The sequence below is a fragment of the Triturus cristatus genome, chromosome 2_2, assembly GCF_964204655.1.
Source record: "Triturus cristatus chromosome 2_2, aTriCri1.1, whole genome shotgun sequence".
NCBI lineage: Eukaryota > Metazoa > Chordata > Amphibia > Caudata > Salamandridae > Triturus > Triturus cristatus.
Window position 1 is genome coordinate 218,567,057 of NC_140582.1, and position 24,160 is coordinate 218,591,216.

Here is a 24,160-nt window from a genome sequence, read left to right on the forward strand (position 1 = left end):
ACATAAACTGACTTTTGACCTCTCTCTCAATGCAGAGCAAATGTGACCAGAGAAAAACAAGATTTAAAGACATCTTTATTCCTCATTCACTGTCTGAGTAAACTGAACATCTGTTCCTTGTTAGCTCGCCACAGGCCAGTAGGGCCTTAAACTAGCTCGTCCTGATAACATATGACTCGCCATAGGAGGGGGGGGGGGTTAGATTTCTCGAGGCCTGTAGGAACCTATAGGAACTTTGATGAATTTCTCCTTTAGGGTCAATAGTTATTTATTTAAATGTTTTAAATATTTTTATTCAGGTTTTGCATACATAACTTCTTGCAATAAAAGTATATATTGTATAAACTTATACCAAGAATGAACATTTCTTAACATCGTTAAACACTACCCAATGCTCAATGGTTGTTTTATACTTTTTCCTAGGGGTTCTCCTGCAATGGCTTTTTAGGGAAGCTGTATGCAATGAAGGACCTTTAAGCTCATTGGTGCTGTAAATACTTGTCGATTGGCTAAGACTTAGTGGCAGTTTTACAGGGAGATTCCCATACACTAGGATAATCTTTTGCAAATAGGGATAGGATTTAAAACATAATTTAGGGGGTGAACATGACCAGCAGGGCTCCAAGATAGTTGTGCTATGTGCGAGCTCAAGACTGGACCCCAGCTTTTCTACTTCTACGTGCGGTCACAATTAGTGAGAAACAACTGGGTCACAACAACCGCGATTATGAGTCAGCCTAAACCTATGGCCATGCAGTACTGCGAATCATTCAGTACTTGTGGTAAAACCACAAGACATTGAGTCCCGAAGATCTGGGAGTGAGGCACAATCGGGAGCACAGGGGAGAGTAAAGTTTCACCATGTAGAGCCTGGGTGGAAGAGATGAAAGTCACCTTGGTTTAACAGGGAATGGGGCCATCTGATGGTTTCAGTGATGTGGTAATTGGAAGGAAGGGCAAGCCGGAGAAACTAGTTGTCTGGCTGAGCTATTCTCCTATCACATGGCGCTGGCCAATTATTAATGTTTTAATGGTGGGGAGTGTGCTGGGCTCGTCTCCAGAGGGGAGGACTTACTGGTTGTCAGGCCACAATGAGAGGAGTATTCCACTACATCGGCAGAGTCTCTGTTCAGTGCTGCTCTTGGAAACCAAGAGCTGACACTGAAATCCCAAAAGCAGCTAAAAAAACAAGCATTGGCATAGCCAATAGGTCTCGCTGTTGGTACCTTATAAGTATTTAGTTATGCAGCACAATATCTTTGGGGCAACAACATTAACTGTTGCATGGTTAAACACTAATAAGGCCCCAAAGGCGAGACCTATTGGCTATGTTAAATCTTGTTTCTTCAAGCAACTCATGCTGCTGTGTGCAACACGTAAAAAACCCACTGACAAAGCCAATAGATCTTGCACAGGTGAAACGGATTTGTAAAGTATGAGGCACACGAAGTGGGTGCATTTAAGTGTATTTATTAGGCAATAGCACCACCCGCAGGAAGGAAAGATCGCAAAAATAAACTGTGCTGATTTTGGGCTGTACTTTAAGAGTTGGCCTGCTTCCACGGTTTTCCTCTAGAAACTGCACAAGCCCATCCACCTTCAAAGTGTTTTGCATAGTGGCAGCCCTATTTTTGGCATAAAATGACATCTACACCCTGCTTACCTGGGCTGTCTATACTTTGGCTTGCCTGGGCTATCGCCTCTCCCCAATACTGGTGTGGTGTAGCAGGGAGTCCCCAAATATGACTTAGGCCTCTCTCCCCCCCCCCCCCCCTCTCAAATGCAGCTGCATGTACAATGGAATTGGGTCTCACCTTCTTGCCTATGAGGATACGTGTGAGGAAAGTTCAACAGGTGCAACTTCCCCATAGACAAACTTCAGAGAATCCCTGATATGTTAAGCTAGGGGAACTGGAAGTGATGAGAAGCACCTTTGACAAGCTCACTTTCACATTAACCCTGTCAGAGCTGTAGGAACTGGCGAGATGACAGCGGTCTTCAAATACGGTTGTTTTGATCGAATAAGGAATATAGGAGAATCAATACTTCTACAGTCACCACCGCCATTTGTCCGATAGCTCTGAAACGTATATGCAAGAGTGGCACAACCACTCTGCAAGTACATCATTGCATTCCATACAAACAGAACCCCACTCCAAAAGAGTGGAAAAATACCACCAACCCACTCGTTCATGCCACCACCAGCAGGAAAGGCCCATGAAGCAACAGTCGACCATATATAGATAATCATGCACATCAGCCACCACAGAATTGAATATTTTATTGAACAATCCACAGGATGTTTGTTTTCATGATGATGGGACAAGAGAAGATGGCAGAGGAAACAGCTGGAGGAGAGAGTAGCAGCAATACCTTGCCTAACTTGCCATTGCCTTGAAATTATTTATGCTTTGCATTTATTCTACAGAATATGGGCATTTTCAATAGCTCAACTTAGTGTCAGACTGTTTGATTTTACCAACTAAGCAAAACAGGGGGCCAATCAAGAACTGGAATGCAGTCTGTTGGAAATGAATGCTAGGACCAACGGCAGGCATCAGCAGAATCCGTGCTTGCAAGTGTGACAGAAGCCAAGCAAGGGCTCTTCCCTCTATACAGAAGGACGGAGGTCCAAACACATGTGATGAGCATCATACTTCGTGGTTCGAAATTTTCTTGTGCACATTACAAAAAGAAAATATGGAATGGTCATGTCCCTACAGGCCAGTCCGACCCTGTGTGGGCAGGCTACCTGGACCTTGGGGCAATAACAACAACAGACTTTGCATAACAACTTTGTACCTTTAATGAAAATGCATCTTTTCCCCGCAAGAACAGGGCCTTCTCAGCTCTGGGTATCTGAGCTTGGGATGCACCTTTTTTTCTTTTACACTAAAATATATACACTATAGTATGTTGGTTAGCTCGGCGTGTCAAGTGTATTTTTACCGCTCAGTAATCCTCAGTACATATTCATATTTTACAACTGAAAAATGAACAAAATAGACAACCATCGTAATAGGCAGAAAAGGCACAGGAAGCTTTGTGTGGGATGTGCAGCGGTGCGCTGAATGTTGTCGAGGCCCAGAACGGAAAACATCCGGTACTCCGGATGAGAAAAGAGGCCGAGTGGCCGGAACTTTAAATTGGCCACCGGTTACTTCAACAGAGAACCCGGCGGGGACTCGGAATATGAAAGGAGTGGCCTGATAGTCAGAGAAATGTCTGGACATGGACTACTTTTTTTGACCAATCACGACTGCAACATTTAAGGGATATTAATTTCAACTAAACGTCTTAGTCAGAAGAATAACGCATCCTTAGAAGGAGGGACAGGCTGCTCTTTTAAACTACAAGACGGAAGAAACCAAACTATTTCTCTGATAGTGCCCAAGAGAGCTTGGGATTCCATTGCCCCTTCCACTAGAGCAACCCCGCTTTCAAAAGGAATCGACGATCATCCTCTTCACACTACACCGTCAAAACGTATTGCCCACCATCACAGAGTCTTATTATCCCATCTACGTTAAAAATATTTTTAAAAAACAAAAAAAATGCAATGTGTAGCGAGACGTTTATGAATCAACATCTGATCACCGTATGCTATACAATTTAGCTATCTTACAGCTGTAGCTTGCTTTTCCTTATCACAGTGCGGCAGTACCACCTATTGACGGAGGAATTTATTGCAGTGGATTGTAAAATATTCAAGCCTGCGTGCTCTATTTAAACTTTCACCTCTACACTCATTTCTGTCCATATAAAAGCTGATACATTGAGGCGTAGTTTTAAATAAAATACTCGTGCACTTGCTAGAAAGGAAACTGAAAAACATAATTTCTAAGATGGTTTTATAAAGTTACAAACAAAATAAACAAGTGCGCATGCGATGTGCACGCACCATGACGAGAGAGGAAAGCCAGATGGCGCCTCTGCTCGTCGTTGTGCGCGTAACCGCACGCTCTATGCCAGCCAAGAGCGTGTGGTCGGACTTTTAAAAGCCCACACACTAAATGTCTCGCCGTGCAGCGCATGCGCTGGCTCAGGCGAGACCTAAAAAGGGGAGGGATAGAGGATAGATTTTTTTTCAACTTCACTGAAAACTAAAAGTGGGCATAGAGTCAATTTACGATCACTTGATGCACGTAGAGCTGCCATCGGGTAAAAGGGCCCTCTTACGACCGGTCAAAGAGCTGAAATCAGACCTTCTGGCCAGATTTTGGGTGGTTGAGTAAAAGTTTGAATTCAATGTCTGAGAAATGTTCATCTAGAACTGCAGGCGGAGACACCTTTCCCTCTTTGAACAGTACTGTTTACCCTGAGAGTTCAAATTTAATTGGTTATTTTTGTATTCTTATCATGACTGTGTTGCATTTCTTGCAATAAATACATTTGAACCATAAAACACACTTTTGAAATAGGATCTGGGGGTTTCTCCTAATCATTTTCTTGTAAACAGGTTAGGAAATGATCCTTTTTAAAAGACATGGAGGGATCAACATCGACCAAACTATGTCTGATATAAATACAAACTGACAAGGCGGATTGTGTGCTCTAATTTTGGTGCCCATCTATGCAGAAAAAAACGCAAACATTGTCTTGCTGGGCAATATGAAAAACAGATATAGAATCCTGAAATACAGACTGCAGGTGAGTAGGCGGAGACTTGTCTTTCTTACGTCTCTGAAACAACTCTAGCATAATTAACAGGAGAACTTCCACAATCTGGCACATACTAGCCCCCAAAGACTCTAAGAAGCAACATGCAAACCAACAGTAATGTTGGAACTAAACGGGCATGGTTCTTTCATTTAATTAATCTGAAAACTGACTCTGTCCATTCCACAATACACAACACTTATATATACACATTTTCTTCATCTAAAGCACCTTCTACTTGTGTATTGTATTATCAACTTTGCTCGATTCCATGGGTCTACCGCTCCTTCCCGATGTACAAGTGCCCATATTTTCAGCAGCTACCTTGTTTAACACCAGAGTTCTGCAAATAACGTGCTCATGATCGTGCTGCTCTTTGGAAACCTTGGGTTGTAGGCCTTCTATGTTGTTCCTAAACGCACGGTTACTGGTGGTTGTTGAATATGCAAATGGGTCTCAAGTTCACGATTCCCAAGGGGCAACAAAGGGTAGCAAGAAAAAGGCATTCAAAGCCTTGGCAGTGCACAATTCAACAATTTGAGGAACCAGGTTGAACTGCTCTTTTATTCTAGCTGAGATGCAGTAACTGAAAGGGACCAGATACAATGCCTTGTGCTTCACGACTGTGCCAGTGCACAGTGAAGATAAAGTAATCTGTTTCAGATGAATGGTGTACTTCATCATTCTGTGTTTCTTGTCCCAGTCCCATTTCAATGATGCTATCCATGCCTGCCTTACATAACTTTGTCTCTAAAGAATACTCTGTGTTTATTACACTGAGCTCTCCTGCAGAAAATAAGGTATCTAGGCGGCAGTTATTAGGCTTGGATGCTTTGAACGTGTTTCACAATGACATCCAAGGTAAATTGTTGCCAAAATCTGCAACTGCTCATAACTTTTAGCTTTAGCGTATTGTAATATTTATAATCTTCAAAAGAGGGACATGGATTAAGGGTAAAGGGTATAGAGGAATCTCAGAAAGTCAACAGTTGTGATTAGGTCTGGGTAATTTAGCCAACATAGGAAAAGTATAGGAGGTCGAAATGGTAGAAATGAATGAAACCAGCTACAAATGGTGATCTCGTGCTGCTGACTTCAAATTCTCTGGACCGAGCTAAATTGATGGAATTTAGGTGTGTAGACCACGTGAGACTATCAGACTGAGAATTTACTCAAAGAGCAAATACTACTACTGAAGTGCAAAAGAAGAACATTACACGTGATCATGAACGCTCAATCCCTCCACAGATAGGATGTCTCTTGTGTTTTCACATCAGAATTAAGACACAAGTGCGCCGTTGCTTTCAACAGCCTTCAAATATATCCACAGCAAAAGAACTGTACAAATAAGCATCCCTAACCTTCAGAGCAAAATATTCTTGTATTTATTTTCTCACCTTATTAAATCTATTTTTGTGAGCAAAGTGGATATAGCTTTCCTCCGGGCATACTCAGCACCATCCGTGTTTAAGGCAGAGGCAGGAGAGAGAGTAGTTTTAGGAAAAGCTCAGTAGGTAGCCTTTTCACCCTTTGAGCCGCTGAAGCCATAATGACATCGATCCAGGATATTCCAAAGCAGATTCCTAACAATAAACAAATAAAAGACATAAAATAAGCACATCTTAGTTACCAAACAACAACAGTCACCAGGCCTCAATACAACCCTACACAAACCATACTCCTAATAACAGGAGAACACGCATGCACCCAAAAATACTTAAATACATTGTCATCTGCAAATGAGCCAACTACTGGAATAACTCAGAAATGTTTGCACCTTCCACAGCCTACTTCGAAACAAATGCAGAACAGTGAACTTACTTAACTGATTGATCCACATGATTTGTGAATCACATGAAATGTTTACATGCAGCTGCTGCCAGAACCATGAGGCATTCCACGTGAACACACACTTAAAGATGCAGCATCACAATAAGAAATGGAATTTTGGGCATCCAATTCCATCTCTACTGCTACCAACTCGGCCAAAAATACCTAGGTCGCACAGTGAAGCAAGAACATTTGAACAGCAGATTAAAAAAATATATATTATGCGACTCAGCAATTGAGAACAATGGGGTTGCCGTCACTTCTTTTGAATTGCATATGCATAGATATGAGTTTCAAGAATGGCAGGGTCTTTCACATCTGTGTTTGTGGGGCAAAATGATATGCCAAATACACTCCTATCTAAAGGCAGATTTGGTCAAAAAGGTATATTCACTTTTTATGACTTAAGAAAATGTCTGTTGTGCACAATGATGAACATATTCACAAAGTTTTTCTTGGTGGCTTTTGCCTGACGAGGTGAAATAACTAGGTGCTATGAATGGAAAAGCCTTTAACAAAGGGAGGGTTGACGTTTCCTTTGCTTGTTATGTTGATGTCATTTTCCAATGAGCCAGCACTTTGTTATTTCCAAACCACAGTTGCGGCCTACAAGTTCAATGATCAGGGAAGAATTAGGTTTGTCTTATAGACAAGCTTATCGTAATTAAGTATTGAGCTACACGTTACTCCTGGGTTAAAATCTGGTTTCAACCTAGCGGAACTTTACCGCCAAAGCACACCAGGTCTGTTGGCGTCAAGGTCTCACACAATACTAGGAAGAGCGCTACTGAACTGATCATGATGGATAAAAGTGGGGTTTTCATTTTAGGCAGCTCTGATTAAGAAAGGCAGAAAAATATGGGGAAAGTCCAGCACTACCTTCTCTTTGATGATTATGTCACTGTCGCTATTATTTAGTTATGTGTAAACTGATTCTTTCATCATTTAGCGTGCATTACTCATCTAATGCCTGCCTAGCACATAAACATTGATTTAAGGCCAGGTTAATATAACCTGAACATGAGCAAGCACAGCTATTTATAAGATATACTGCCTATTTTAATCAATATTGCGCCTTGTATTTATACATAAGAATTTTTAATTTTGAATCATTGTTTTACCTCAAACAATTTCAAACATTTACTTCATTGCAATTTATACATTCCACAATCACATTGCTTTATGACAGTACAACAAACAAAAATTCTTATGCATAAATACAAGGTGCAATATTGATTAGAATAGGCAGTATATCTTATAAATAGCTGTGCTTGCTCATGTTCAGGTTATATTAACCTGGCCTTAAATAAGACAGGCAGAAGCCACAAGGTCACATGTTTCCCAAGCAAGAGAGTTGGCATGTCATCCTAAGGTACACTTTCTATATATTTACGTTCAGAATAAAAAGTACTAGTCTCGTGCATGCAACACTGATATCATATTCTGCTCGAGGTCCAGGACAATAAAGCTTGCATCAAGAGAAAATAGGCAACAGAAATGAAATCCTGCTACACTACTTCCTTTAACACCTTGTTATCCCAAGTTATTATGCTCCTTAAAACACACATTACATAATTGCAGGAGTGAGTGCATGCATGCGAGAAATAAAGAGCAATTAAAGGCAAAACAACCAACAGCAGTTTCATGATCTCATGACGCCCACTGTCTTGCAGGTGCTTGGACATTCAAGCTTAGAATTGGGGAAGGGAATAAAGCATTGTGTATACAAGAGAAATACGTTTTAATTAAATCACATGAGCTCCAGAAACGTGTACTATAAAGCGGTTGCCTTATCTTGTTTCTAACCCAGAGACAAAGAAGCCAAGAATAAGATCATTTTACATTCTGATCATACAAACAGAGGGAGTTTGGAAGAAGCTGACTAAAGGTCAAAGACTATATTGCTAATGTATGGAGAAAGAACAAAAACAGTCAAAGACAGTCGATCTCTAAAAATATCTGCGTCCTTTCTTCGGGACTGCCATTATTAAAACAGAAGGTTTAAAGCAATATCTAATAGTTTAAATAATTGTTTAACCAAATTTCTTAATGAGGCATACAACTACTCAACTGGAACACTTAACTTAACTGGTTAAAATATTATGTTTTAAAATTTAAACAAAAAAAGAAAGAACATTTCCTTTCTGTCTACACTTTTTATTATAACTGTCTGTTATAATAGTAATAGTAACGCATGTAACTTTGTATGGTCTTTTATATTGTAATTCGTTTTTAAATAAATATATACAATAAAGTTTGTCCTACCTACTGCACTGTGCTCTCGAGATTGAAGTTACATTTTTAGTTATACCTCTATCCTTAGCAGCTTTAAAAGAGTTGCATGTTTATCTCCCAGCACATTCTACCTATGTAATGCACAACATATTACAATTTTTAAATGAAAATTAAATCTCCAAATTGAGCTTACAGCTCCAAGCATGCAGCATTCGTGGGTAAAATGGTACGATTGTAACAAAAAAGTTGTAAGAATGAATTATATTCGTTTGGCCATCTGTTGTTCCTACTCCTACGAGGCTAAATTTAATAGGAAAGAGGACTGAAAATTCCACTCTCTCTTCATTCCCTGCATCACGTCCCCTCCAACCGACCCTCTTGGGCCCTCTTTGGTATCTCACCTGTGTTCCTAGTACTTTGTGGAATAAAGTGGTATAAAAATCACTATCATAACATCAATTTTAAAATGTAACCAAGCTCCATTCATGCACTGCTAATGATGCTATACAGAGAAATCAACACCAAGTACGCACTGCTTTATATCAGAAGCTGTCCCATAAATACAGAAAAATCTAGAACTGAAGAGTTTTAAATTGGGCATCCTACAGTTCTTACCCCTATATATATATATATATATATATATATATATATATATATATATATATATATATTCACTGAAAAAACCATAGGTTTCACACATGTTATAGTTAGCGGAAATTTTACTGATAAAAAACCAGTGAAATTCCCCCGTTATAGTTAGTGCAGGCAACTATAACTCACGCGACCGCAATCCTCTGCTGATGCTAATACTGTATTTAGACACTTATTTGCCCATGTCTTCTTCCATACATTTTTAGCTATACATATATTACAAATATTTTTTTTTCATAAAGACACATATGTCATCAGCAGAAGATTGCGGTCGCGTGAGTTATAGTTGCCTGCACTAACTATAACGGGGGAATTTCACTGGTTTTTTATCAGTAAAATTTCCGCTAACTATAACATGTGTGAAACCTATGGTTTTTTCAGTGAATTTGCAAGGTTTTTTAAATGCTAATTCCTAACTATAACGTGTGTGAAACCTATGGTTTTTTCAGTGAATTTGTACGGTTTTTTAAATGCTAAGTTACTTTACGCCATTCGTGGCGTGCGCGCCCACTTAACGCAGTTCGTTCCGTGCGCGCACGGTGCGCTTCGCGCACCGTGCGCGCACAGTAAGCACGCGGTGCTTACTGTGCTTACGGTGCTTATAAGCCATGCACAAATGGTGCCCTTCGGGCACCATTTGCACACGGGGTGGAGAGAGTGTGGATAATTTTTTCTTTTATTATTTTTGTTAAAAATATTGTGGTTTTTCACACCACTGATAAGCCCTGCACATTTGGTGACCTGCGGCCACCAAAAGCACAGGGGGTGGGGAGAGTGTGGATAGTGTTTTTTTTTTTCCTTTTTTTTCCGTACGCGTACGGTAAGCGTAATCGGCGAAATTAGCGAAAAAAAAAAAATGGCATTTTTGGCCTTGGGGGGTCTTGGGAGACTCCCTCATCATGGCTATGTGTGTGTGAGCTGTCAAAACAGCTCCTTTACATGTGTATTGGTTTTATTTAACAACCTAACTCTCAGTGCGAGAGAGAAAATGGCGGCCGCCGCTTCCTGGTTTCGACCGATTCGAATGTTTACTTAGATGTAACAGCCAATCAGAATCACGCTCGCGCACGCCACCGTACGCGTACGGTAAGCTTACGGTAAGCGTACCGTAAGCTGGCTCAGATATATATATTGATTTAAAGGCTATTTTCTCAGAATCTACTGAACAGATTTACACCAAACCTACAAAAGGCACTTCCTTGACCTGAGGACTACCTCTCTGCCAAATTTCAAGTAATTCTGTTCAGCCGTTCGGGCTGTAGCCCTGTCTAAAGGTCCTATGGAAAAATGCATGGGAAAAACGCGTTTTGGGACCCCCCTTTTATCTCAGCTCCCGCTTGACGAATCCTCCCGAGACTTTCAGGGTAGGAGCGGAGCGTAGCGCCCCACCTATTTTGAGAAATTCGCGAGGATTTGTCGACCGGCGCCAAAGTTATTCAAAATAGAATGTTGCGGATTTCCTATGGAAAAGGGGTCCTAACTATAACTACCTACTGGCGACCGCCAGTAGGTAATATATATATATATATATATATATATATATCTTAGCAACAAATTTGAAATTAATTAAGATCACTCAACAGCTGGCTTAGGGTCTCTCTGCGAGCAGAACCCAGTGAGAGACAATTGTTATAGTAGACAGAACGTGGTTTCACTTAACTCGTTTGGCGTGTTTACTGTGGTCAGTGGTTTCGTGCACCCATCAATATCTCTTATTAAATAAGGAAAAAAAACAAAGCCTTTGCTGTTCTTCGCAGAATGAGGTACCTGGTACCCTGTTGTGGCACTTGCTGTTCATGCAGAGCTAAGGGCCAGGCAGTACAGTATAGCTCACGGTTCAAGGAGGCTGGAGGCAGTAGGCAAACTCCTCACGAAAAAGAGACCACCTACCCATCCAACTATTAATCAAAAGCTGGGCTAACTCCAGACAACTGACCTGACACCTACCGCACGCTGAGCAAAGCCGCTAAACTGCAGGCACTGCCAACAGAGCGAATAATAAGCTAAGTCACAAAAGAAAACCTTAATGATGAAGCAATTCTAAATGAACAGCTAAATTTGTACTTGGCACAGACTAACTCCCTTAGGCTTTGTGGCAGAGACAAGAATCTAACAGCTAAATCCAATTCACAAGCGGATAAAAATACTCACGCCCATTAGACCTGTTGTTTTTGCTTATCTGCACTGTTGACTGTCTGATGTATTCCTGCAGGATGGGGCATTAGGTGGTTCAAGAGCATTGGTACCGTTTGTAAATCACAAACACGACAGTTGGAATTCCCTTAGCCCAAACGCATATTCATGGTTCCTCTCAGCACACCAAATGTATACAGAAAGGTTTGGAAGGCTGGGTGCAAAAAGTTACCCTAGTGCAAGATGGACTGAGGAAGACACAGGTTCAAGGGACACTTATTACAGTAATGTTTCCCACCAGGAGGGAGGGATTGCAAAAAAAAAACAAGCATTGGCATAGCCAATAGGTCTCGCCTTTGGGACCTTATAAGTGTTTAGCTATGCAACAGTTGCATAACTAAATACTTATAAGGTCGCAAAAGCGAGACCTATTGGCTATGCAAAGCGGCCATGCGGCCGCGAGAGTGAAAGTGATCGCAATCGCAATCACGATCAAACATCGAAGCGGCCGTACGGCTGCAAAAGTGAAAGTAATAGCGGTAAAGCGCGCGCTCCCGCGCACATGCACTGTACCTCTAGGCTGGCCTGGTAGCACTTTTTGGAGCCCTCTCAATAAGTCTCGCCAGACCAGCGCATGCGCTGGGTCAGGCGAGACCTAATGAGACTGCATTCAGGACGCTGAAAGAAAAGGTTCAGCCCTTCCCGTTAAAAAGGGTGTCTTTATGGCCCACATTCAAGGGATGAAAGAGACCTTCCAAGATAACAGCACAGCTCTGGAACAATAAACCATCCCCACTACAAATCACCATAAAGTAGACTAGCTCATTGTAAGCCTACTTTTTGATGGGATTCCACCTCAATCCAAAACAAACTAGTTCTGATTTTGTAGTTTGCGGCGAAAGAGCCAGACGTCATTACAAGAGACGCATCGCCCTTGAAAAAAGATCGCAGTAGACGTTGCCTTTCAAAAAAACAAAAAAAAAGTTTGATTGGTACTGGCTCTGGAAGGCAGAAGTAATCACCCCTCTTCACTGGCAAGATCTTTCATAATGCCCATTTGTACCACTCCTCATCAGGGTCATAGTCTGAAAAACGTGTATCCCAGCACCATCGCTAACCATCACACAGAGGGCTAGTGGGATAGCAACAGTTAATGCACAGATAATGGCGCAGTTACGAATGCCTTAATATTAGTTAACTGCCATCCAATTTGTTGATGGAGTCAAAGGGAGATTATTCAGGAGGTGAGAGAGCAACATTGTCCACCAAATCTGCTTTGAGCCATACTGCTGCTTCAAATTCATATTCATCTATCACATGTTAATCTTTTTTTTTTATCCCATTGCCCATGTAAGCATGTCTCCACTGAAGAACTCCTTTGTTTATAAAACGAGACTATATGAGGGCAGGAGTGTCATATTCCTTTTGGTAACATTAAAAGTGCAAAGACAAATGTACATTCTGTGCAGACCGGTCACTCAATGCAAATTAAATTCAAGGTTGGCCAGGGATATCATTTGGCATGGTTGTAGAATGCCATAAAGAGTGAAATGTCACGGGGCCATGGAGCAGCTTCTCGGAGAAGCCAGTTCACGTGGCTCTCTGATATCCAAACACACTTATCTTCTCTCCCCCACCCCAAAAAGGCATCTTGAATATCACTTTATCCCTCAACCAGTTTTTCCTCAGGGGTGTACCTTTTATAATAAACAAGTCAAAGAAGGGCAAAAAAGAATTACAGTGGTGGATGAAAAAACATTCAAATAGGAGGCATACACTCACCAGTTATATGAGCTTACATAAAAAAAATGCAAAGTCTGGAATACGAGCAAATGCTGCCACTATACACTTTTGAACTCAAAACAGGATTTATCTTCATGTTAACTCCAGTATTTAGACATGTTGCTCATTACCAATTATTTAAACACATCATTTCATGCATCAGGAGAACAAAATGGTTCCTAAGCAACCAACGAAATACATTGCGGATGACATTGTACATAAGACTGTTACTTTCCAACTCTGAGCACTCTCCTGGAGTCCCTATTTTCTTCAAGTTAGCATGGAGAGGATCTTAATTGGCAGTCTCTCTACTTATACTTTGGCACTGGGTGTAATTCGTAAAGGAGGCCAAAACAATCCAAGTTTCACAACAACTGAGGTTTACAATAAACCACTTTATCTAGTTGACGAACAGAGCCTGAATGACCTGCCTACGAAGTTTATGGCCGGCCCATCCATGCCTATGCTGTGTTAGCATTGAATGAAGGACTCACTTTCAGCAGATGCAGCATTAAAGGAAAGGTCTCCTCCGATTTGAGACTTTTAACCACATCAGACAATACTAGAGAGATTATAATAGGAGCCTATCATGCTGGAGTTATTCTGGAGGTGGACACGAGTGATCGGTCCAATTCCCAGCCTCGGAAGCAGTCCGCTTTTCTGGCACTACTGGTGCCCACAAGCAAAGCACTACTGTTAGCAATAACTTGTTTTTCTGCACTTAACCCTCCCTCCATTCACACAGGCCCTATGCCGCTGTTGCTTGCTAACACAAGCAGATTCCTACATTGCACGCTAATCTATTGTAGCTCTTTGGTATCTCCAGCCCAATCTACCGGGAGAGAAATTCTTGCATTCCACTCCACAACTGGTAGGTCAACCCTAGCCCTCTCTGTCACCTATCTGGATTCATGCATTAGACATTGTTGCTACCACTTCCCCAAGCTGCAAGACCATTCTTGCATTGCCCACGCAAAGGGCGACCTCAGGGACACAATGAGCATCCTTGGAGAAATATTCATACTATTTATGGGGATATACAAGCCATTCTTTATATGCAGATCAGACCTAGTGGAGAGAATGGGTGCGGAGGTAGGACTCTGAAAGAGATGGATTGAATGAGGCCAAATTGGGACTAAAGGTTCAAATAAAGGACGACAAAAGTAGCATGTCATGAAGAAAAGATTCCATAAATAGGGTTGGGTACTGTTTTCTGTAGAACAGACCCACGGGATATTGCAGCATGAAAAAGGAAATTGTGTGGCAGAAAAATGGAAACTGCTATTTTGATTTTTGAGGTGTTATTTTCTTGACGTCATTAGGTTTTACACATTTTTATCTTGTGATTTGAGGTAAAAGGTCGTATAACACAACATGGTCAGGTGCAGCGTAACCTGCTTGAACACAAACCATACCATTTGTAACAGACAGATGGTAGTAGCAGGAGGATCTTAACGCCATTCTCTCTAACATTCAGAACAGTTACAACACAGGTAATACACTAAATAGAAAGCGAGAGGAATTAAAAGGCTGTTGTACCTTCTCCATAAACAAACATGCAAGAAGTACGGCACCCCTGAAATAAACAGCCAACTCTCCTATGGAATTATCAAACATATACATACTTGTATAGGATAATAAACTCTCACCTACCTAGAGGGGTACGTTACATCAGTAGGTTTTAAATCTAGCATCAGAAGCATCCACGAGTACCACTGTTCACTGGATGTATAGCCGCCGAGTTAAGCATTCCCTGGTTTGGATGTGGTTATGTCCCTATCAAACCTGTATTAAAGTTGTGTGTAGGTGAGCTACTGATTTTTTACTGGCGTCTCCCTGTCACAAGATTAAAAATAGGAAAGTAAATCAACAGACCCTGCTTCTCTTTTCCGTCAGCAAGTGTGTTGTCTCGTACATTGCCCCTACAGAGTACTACGCCTTCCTCAGGACTATAGGCTCTGTGTTGCATCCTAAATATTGAGACGGTCCCTAGTTCATGGGTGATGTTATGTAAGTGCATCCAACATATGATAGGTCAACAGCAATAAAAGCACTCCTTCGTAGAACAGGTGTATCTTGGGCAGAAACAGAGTATGCCTCCTCCTTCAGAGGATAGGTACAGCTAGATTTGCAACACATCGGGCTTTCCTCAGGACACATACAAACTGGGCAGCAGCAGTGCAAGCTTGCTTTCTCACAGACCAGATGCAGCAGGGCAGTAGAAAACCAAAGTTCCTGCTCTCACAGAAGGCAGCAACTGCAATCTTCCTTTTCCCACATAAGAGATTCAGCAGGACAGGCTAGCACAAACTTTACTTGCACATAGAACATGTGCAGTTAAGGCATGAGTGCCATATAGCTTACAGACATATTTCTGTACAGGCTGCTTAACTTACTGAAAGGAATGCACAGATGGAGGATTGAGTGAAGGTGAGTTTTGACACCATTCTCACTTAGGTGATAATTAACATCAGCCTCCCGAATACCCTGCCGCTGTTACTCAGAGACCTGCTGTTTATGTTGATTTTTTGGGTTTTCCACATACTGAGAATCAGTCGTAATCTAGCAGCTCATTGTTATTTTCAGCAACCCTGTCTCAGCCTAAGTAACTATGCTCCAGAGAGGGAAACCGGTGCCAAGCTCTTCTAAAAGGTTTTGAATGCGTGTGCAGCAGGCGGAGTGCAATCCCTGCCTACATGTTGCACCAGTTCAGTTTTGTCGCCATTGGTATTGGTTCCTCAAACAGCCGGCCATATTCAATAAGGCTAGAGTGATACAGGATGCACTCCCAGTGGGACTCAAAGCAACTCTTCCTTCCTATGGAGGCTGTGGCACTTCACGCCAAGGATGACAACAAGCTATGGTGCTTTCTTTCAATGAAACTTCTAAGACAGGGCTTTTGTTTTTTCAGTCTTACAATTAGTGCTATTATTTGTGCGTCACGGCTGCAGTAAATTCTGAACAGTCCAGGTTCAGATGAACCAGTGCCTGATGCCGGGTCTTGGGAGTCTTGCAGCAAATACACCTGGGAGATCAAAGCCATTTACCATGACTTTTGACCCTGCAGTGTTAGTGATTACTCAAATACCAGGGACAGCCTCACACACTGCAGCTTAACAGGAATATTTGGAAACTGTGCAGGTACCAGTACAAACCAGGAATTTTTAGCTGTTCGCAAGACACACAGAAGATTTAAAGCCAAATTTAACTGGATTAGGAACAGTGATGGATGTTAATTATCTGCGAGGTCGGTTTATCAGAGCTCTGAGTTAGACATAAACGGCAGATTTTAAAACAAGTATTAGATAAGCCAATAGGTCTCTAGTTTGGGTTCTAATTGCCAATGCCTTTCGGTGATGCAGTACAACATCTATCTGCAAGATACTGTGCAGCATAGACAAAATGAAGTAAACAAGCATTTGCAGTGCAATAGGTCGCGCATTTACGAGAGTTTGAGCTATTGGCATTGTAAACGACAATGCCTTTTATTTATGTGTTGTTTTTATAACAGATAAATAAAAGACATTGTCAATTACAATGCCAATAGCATAAACTCTCGCAAATGCGAGACCTATTGCATTGCAAATGCCCGTGCTATTAAAAAAAATAATAATAATTAAGCGTTAGAAGAGAGCTGTTGCAGGCAGCTATTTGAGAAAACAGTGCTTGGAGGCTGGAATTAAAGCCTACAGAGTAACAGCACACGTCACAGGGTTGTCGCCATGGGACAAGGCGGTAACAAGAACGGACTACTAAGCCTATTGACCAATGAACAGCCACAGTTTACAGTGGACAATGACACAAGCCAATGAAAAGTATGGGCGAAGATTGGGCGGAGCTTCAAGTCCATACCTGATTACAGCATGCCTCGCAGAGCACCGCATGCGCTGTCCAGGCTAGACCTAATAAGCAGTGGCCACCTGTTTTCATAGGCGCGTGCATGCATGATGACCTGTGCAGGAGGCTGAATCATCGATAGGTAAATAAAAGGATTTTTTTTTAAAGCCATTTCTTAAGGCGGAGGCACCAGCTGCAATTTGCTGCCTCATCTTTCCTCAATAAAATGAATTAATATTTTTAAAAAACTGGGGGAGAGGGTAAATGGATGAGCGCGGTGCGAGAGCAACAAGCAGTGAGCAGGGGAGGGAGCACAAGAGGGGAGCAACACAGGGGGCGTGGGGTGAGAAGCACACAAGTAAGAAAGCAATACGGAGAGCGAGGGGAGTTTGGAAGGGAACAAGTATAAGAGAGAGAGCTTGAAATATGAGGGAGACAGCAATACAGAGTGTGTGGGAAGATTTTGGGAGGAGGGAGCATACGAGAGAGAGTGCTGGAAAATACATGCACTCTCATGGGCTAGAGCTGTAAAGTAGTCTCTCTTGAAGTTCATTGTAAGCACTTGACTGGATGTTGAAGGATACACACAAACAGCCAATATCATTAGCGGTGAAATCAATATTCTATTGGGCTGAACCAAGAAGTGGTTGACAAAGCCTAAAGCCAATGGCTAAAAAAGACTGATCCAAGAACGTTAGGGGCTGACACGTGTGGACTCAAAGACCTCTCTCTATGTATACTGTTTGCAGTACGTCTGTCTGACAGCTGTGCTGTCAAAACCCAAACCTCAAAAAACTGAGTGGCTCTGAAATGTGAATGGTTGGGTCCACAGACCTCTTCGAAGGTTCACGTACCTGGGAAATATGACTATTGAAGACTGAAAAAGTTTTTGCAACTGCCATTAAGAAATATGAGCAGCTCATTAAGTTCGAATTAGTTAAGAATGCTCATCTCTCTTTTTAGGTCTAGCTTGACAGTGCATCTGTCTGCATGCCCTATTGTTATCAATTCTTTAAAATATACCTAGTGTAAGCCTTGGATCCAACCAGAGGAGTATTTCTGTGGGTCTCTCACCTTATACAATTGGTCGTTTGGTGTATCATTCCACCTCTCATAAGGTGCTACCATTCTATTCAATAGAGACTATTTCAAAACTCATAAGTACACCGAATCGTTGCATAAGAAATGATTTATCTCATACAAGTATTGTGTATAGGGTTGCCACATGGCCGTTTTTCTACAGGTACTACCTGTATTTTAATGTTCGGCCATTAGAAAAATAAACATATTAACCTAAAGCCAGTATTTTTGAGCCCTGATATGAACATACTTCAAACAGCAAATATAAATAGTAAAAACGTTTAAATGTGTTTAGAGCGCCGTTAGCGACATTTGACTAATAATAAAAATAAACAAAGGCAGAAAAGTCACGTTACAAATAAATACTTTCCATTTTTCTTAAAGTCTTATTTAGAATCATACGGGGCCTTTGCAGACTTTTAAAACAGCAAATGGCTGATGTTTTTCTCTTTGAAAGGTGGCAACCCTTATCCTTTTTTACTTTGTTTAATTTTCCACTGCAGAAGACAACACATGGAGCCGCTTGTAATCTTTCTTCACGCACACGTCACATGTAACACACAAACACGCATCCACACAGAGCATAAACACCAATGGAAGCTTCCTTTACAATAGTATAATATTGTATTGGAGGAGAGAAACAAAACAGCCATAGCTTGGAAAGGGGCACAGTATGTGCAGCCATTTCAGCAGCTCTTAAGGGCACATTCTGGCTGCTTACATGGGACCCACAAAGCACGTGCGGGCTTCAGAAATACTGTGCCCAGACGCACACCTGCCAATTCTGATGGCTGAAGAGTTTTCATTTAGAGACAGCTGTACCTACCTGCGCTGCATGTCCACTGCACAGAGCGAACCTTGGCCTCGCTGATATTTTCAGGCCTTTATAGGCAGGTACCTACAGATGGACGCAAAATTATGCCAAACTGGAACATACATAATTGCATTGCATGCATTGCTGCTAAAGACCAAACGATGAAACATAATTTAGCTTGGAACAATAAAAATCCTGGACCTCTCCGGACACTCTGTTTTGGCAAAGCCTAGATGATTTGACTTTTATGTGCTCTTGCACGCAAATAACATTAGTGCATGCCTAGGTTTGCATTTGTCAGCATTATATTAAAGCCAGACCCACTGGTCAAGGCCATGTGGGTTGCAGGCCAAACAGCACTTCACCATCTAATGGTCATGGCAAAGGGTCTTGTATTTTTGCTGTAAAACCATAAGCTGACTGCTATTAACTTGCTCCCAATGACACTGCATTCTCGTGATAGTTTCCTTTATAATCTACTCCCTACTACATTTATTGTCTTCCAAACATTTGAATCATTGTGTAGTCTCTGAGATTGAGAATTCACTGAACACCCACTCCCCCTTCCGTCCTTACCCCCTCCCCCACCCGACAGAGACTTCAAAACATTTAGGAACACAATAACAAAAAAGACAGGAAAGTCATTAGCTAAGGTAATAATGTACACTTATGCTATCGTTCGAGTGAGAGAGAGGGAGAGGGAGAGATTGATTCTATGACTGGATGACTGAATCCGAACTGCAAAGGATTAAGTCGGCAGTAATTCTGTAAAAGTAATTGCGCAAAAGTAATTGTGCATTCGTTTGTTTACATGTGTGTTATGTATTAAATGCATCTGACACTGAAGATATGATGCATAGGTTTGTTTGTATGGTGATTAGGTGTCATCCTGGTGGCTTAAATTGCAGTTACATTGCGCCATATTTTAGTTTTGGTATAGTTTGGTTGTGTTACACTTCTTCCTCTATTAATGAGTGATTTCATCATGGTGTCAACAGTTGCAATATCATTGGTGATATTTATAATGTAGAGACATATTGGTTATCTCTTATGATTAGAGACGTTATAAAGAGTGCATGGTGGGTTTGGGAGTTAAAGTTATGATACAGCCTGAATTAATGCAGTTCCCATAGTTTTAGATTTTGCTTTGTACCCACTATTGACCCAGTTAACTTTAATATCATTTTAACTACAGTTTGTGTTATATACGACTAAAAATAGTGCTAATTGAAAGGTTTGTTTTTTACTCAGAAGAGAAAGTGACTTAAAAAATGAATGTCCTCTATTCAATGTCAGTAATGGCATTATATGCAGAAACCCTAAACCTTAAATAAAATGTTTTTTTAAACACTTCTGGTGAACTGTGCAACTGCACTAACCTTTACCCTACATAATGCCACATGTACCACCACAAAAGAAATCTTAGATAGTATTGCATGCCCTATTATTAAGAAGGCACTGAGCTCATCCTGAGTCCACTTCTACAGTGACCAGAAGGTCGATCTAACGGCAGAGCTTGGCCTTGAGCCAGGGCAACTGTTAATGTCTCTTTCACTAGATTTTTGAGGCAATGCCTAAGATGCAATTGGCGCAAAAGCAGAGCCCTACATCTTCATACTCCGTTCAGGGGCCCTACTCTAAATACCCACAATATAGCACTTTCAACAATGTTCAGTGATCGTTAGGTACAGGGCTGGGGCATCGATGAGGACCTTAAAGCAAGATTCCCTACCTCCTAAGAAGCCACTTGGTAAAGTCAGTGACTTCTCAGGGTAGGTCATACAATCAAGTCCAATGTGCAATAGCCTTTCCCGCATTGCTCAATGCACTCATCCTTTTAATATGCCCAATGCATGTTGAGCACCACAAAGCCTGTCTTTCGGCCAGACCCTCTGCAGAGTTGCCCATCCATCACGACAGTTTCATTTAAGTTATTAATTGTGTAATTTGTGATGTCATATCTAACATCATAAGCAGTGCATTTTGAAGGGAGTTGTGGCGGTGTTGCACAACCAAAGTGATGCGTTTCAGTGAGTTTTTCATTTCTAATAATAACGTCCCTAAGCCTGAGGGTTTTTAGGGCAATGTGTATATAATCTACATAGCAGACATTACTTTCTCTAGTGAGCAATGAATCATAACTTTTACTGAACAAAGATTTTTCATAATTTTTTTGTTTTACTAAATTTAACAATATACTTTAGCCCCCAGTAAAACGGTGTTTGACGATCTGGGCACAAGGCGGAACTTCTACACACAAAACACACCAACACGCTGCACTATGTGAACATGAGGTATAGTTTTTTTTTTATTAGCATTTCAAAGTATTATAGAACTGTAAAGAGGAGGTGGAACTTGGGGGGGGGATCAAGGGGGAGGTAAGGGGAAGGGAAACAAAGGTAAGTACACAGATGATATTTAGGAAAACATGAGGTATAGTTGGGAGTAGCCGCACAATCCAAAAACCGTGTTTCTAATTGGACCAGCAGACAAAAAGCACCAATAAATGTTTCCGCTAAATGTTGCAATATTGTCTGGTTGACTCCAATAGTATGTCTTGTAGTAGCTTGTTATAATGTAACAAACTGAATAGCATAGTGTATGTAGTCTGCACGTCAATAGGCCTCTAATAATCTTTAATTCATCTATCTCTATTCATACACTAGGGTCAACTGCACAAATTTAGCACAACTAATCCTACTAGGAAAAGGAAGCACGTATTTCTGACTTATTACCTATTTCACTCTAACCTGGGTGGAATGCTAATGACGGCAAAGCGCTTCAAGACCATAATCACGACGAAACGTTGACTAAACCACACATGAACACTCTGAAGATTATGTAATAGTATTTCCATCATCTGAATCCACGAAGAAAAGAATAATCAAGAAAACTGACTTGTTTGGCAGCGAGAACTATAAAATAAAAATGCGGTATTGCCAAAACAACTTTTCCAATTTGACTTTGGCAATTTATTATCACTTTTAAATGTTATTAAGAAAGAGAAATACAACCAGAAACTTGATATACATCACGTTTACTTGCTGTCTACCCTGGCTTGAATAACGCGACTTCTTTCACTTTTCACAGCTCACGGAACTCAGCACGAGTTTACCGTTTGTTATAATTAAAGAGCACTCCTTGCTTCAAAATAAGAAGACAAATTGCGCTCCTTAAATCCACGAACGAGCATTGCAGAACATCGGAAAATGGCCAGTGAGCTATGTGTAAGTCGCCTTTACAACTGACATGGTAATTGTATAAGAATTCATTGTTGCACAACTAAATAATAAGAAACATAAACTCGGCTGATCGCCATACATCCTTTGAGTCTAATGCAATACCATGCTTAAACCTTGGAACGGATGGAGACAAAAACAAAAATCAGCTTTTAGCTGCACAGTCCATTTCTCTTCTGCACTGTACGTTCTCTTAACTTCACGTTTGCCACAGTGCCCCCAGGTGTCTAAATAGGCTGCCCTTCGTCTGCACAGACTGCCTCCTTACGGCTGTGCCGACTGTCACTGTGCCTGCACTTCTTATTGAACCTGTCGGTCTTAGGGTCACTTCTGTATGGCTGTCTCTTCGTGCTACACTTTTTCTATACTTCACCTCATATTGCCCCTGCACGCCTGTCACCAGTTGGACCCATCACGAAGTGTCTTCTCCCTGGTTGCACCTTCCATGGGCATGAATTCAAGGCGGTATTTATTGACTGTACTTCAAGCAACCCCCACCTACCTGCAGGTGTTTCGCCGCAGGGATGCAGTCTCAGCACAACTGCACTTATCATACCCCTGCAGGGGGCGCTTTGTTGTTATTATTTCTGGGGGTGGTCTGCTGTCAGTCATCGGACGCCCCTCACATGCCTCCTTTGTGTCCTCGGCTCCTCCCACTCTGCTCGGGCAGCCGCTGTGAGCGATATGGGGAAGGACGAGCACAGGGAAGCGAATAACCGTCTGTCCAGCTACCGGAAATGAAAGACGCGGTCATAAATATCGAACAGGAAGTATGCAATAACACGCGGCGCGCCCCCGTCTCCCCTTCTTACCCGCCGGCACCCATACTGTATCAGCTGTTCACGCCGACGCCGCCTGGGCGCGCACCCGTCGCCTGAGCGCGCAGCGGTGCCTCCACTCAGTTTTGCAGACAGGGGCTCCTCGCTTATAACCTGAGGATTCTTTATTACATCGCCCGGGCGAAGAGCCGGGCACAGAAGCAGACTTTAAAGTACTCATAACAGGTGGAGGGACGCGTTTCCGCCATGTTGGAATGGGGCATTTTCAATTGAATGGATGGTCATTTGCCAATTGTAATTACATTTTACTCAAAAGTGTATATAACAAATAGGAGGGAAATTGACAGCGCCAAATGAATGAGCGAGACGATAGAGGCGGGAGAAGTGATGCGATGAGAAATGGGTTGCAGAAGGAGAGTAAAAGGAGAGTGATGCACAGTAAGGAGATGACGAGAAATGTGTATATGGAAGAGTTCAGAATGATGCAGGGAGAAAAGGGAGGTAGGTAGGTAAGTAATAGAGTAATTGAATTGTATTTATATAACGCTTGCAACCCCATAAGAGGTGTTAAAGCGTTTTGCAGTGGGCAGCAACTATGGATCCCAGGTTATAAGTAAATAGGTAATAAATCAGAAATATGTGTTTCTTTTCTCTAGTAGGATTAGCTGTGTTAAGTTTGTGCTGTTTACTCTAATGTTTTGAATAGGAATAGATTAGGGGAAGTTCATCAGTAAAGGAAAGATGTGAGATGTTATTGGGAGTGGTGAAAATATGTGCTTGTTTCTGGAATGAATTGGAGAGAAAAGAGCGAGGAGCCTGAAAAGCTTGTTAGGGATTCCATAGTAGGCAGAACGGTTTGGGATGAAGCTGAGAGTGGTGGGAAAGACAGTGGTGGAAGTTTTTATTTTTTTCATTTTTTGTTTGTTTATGATTTTATTTAATTTTAATAAACGTATACAAATTTTAGACATACACAGATCTAAATATGTACATATATGTATACATATATACATGATAGCCATATTGCTATACATATCATGAACACACATATATAGATATATATATATATATATATATATAATCCACATGATTTTCATGAGCATATATATATATATATATTC

At 41.4% G+C, this 24,160-nt stretch overlaps 1 protein-coding gene across 3 annotated transcripts in view; it reads right to left on the bottom strand.

Moving 5' to 3' along the window:
- The window catches only part of KIAA1958 (KIAA1958 ortholog), a 281,381-nt gene extending 258,230 nt beyond the window's left edge, over positions 1–23,151 (bottom strand). For 2 of the 3 annotated variants that reach the window (XR_014978089.1, XM_085641262.1), the window contains exons 1-3: positions 23,073–23,151; positions 22,763–22,988; positions 6,057–6,242 (exon numbers count right to left, since the gene is read on the bottom strand). The gene's annotated coding sequence lies outside the window, so the exon portion shown is untranslated. Of the gene's footprint in view, positions 1–6,056; positions 6,243–22,762; positions 23,042–23,072 lie in introns of those variants that run through there. The other variant, XM_085641263.1, reaches the window with a different exon arrangement.
- Between the last annotated feature and the right edge of the window lie 1,009 nt (positions 23,152–24,160).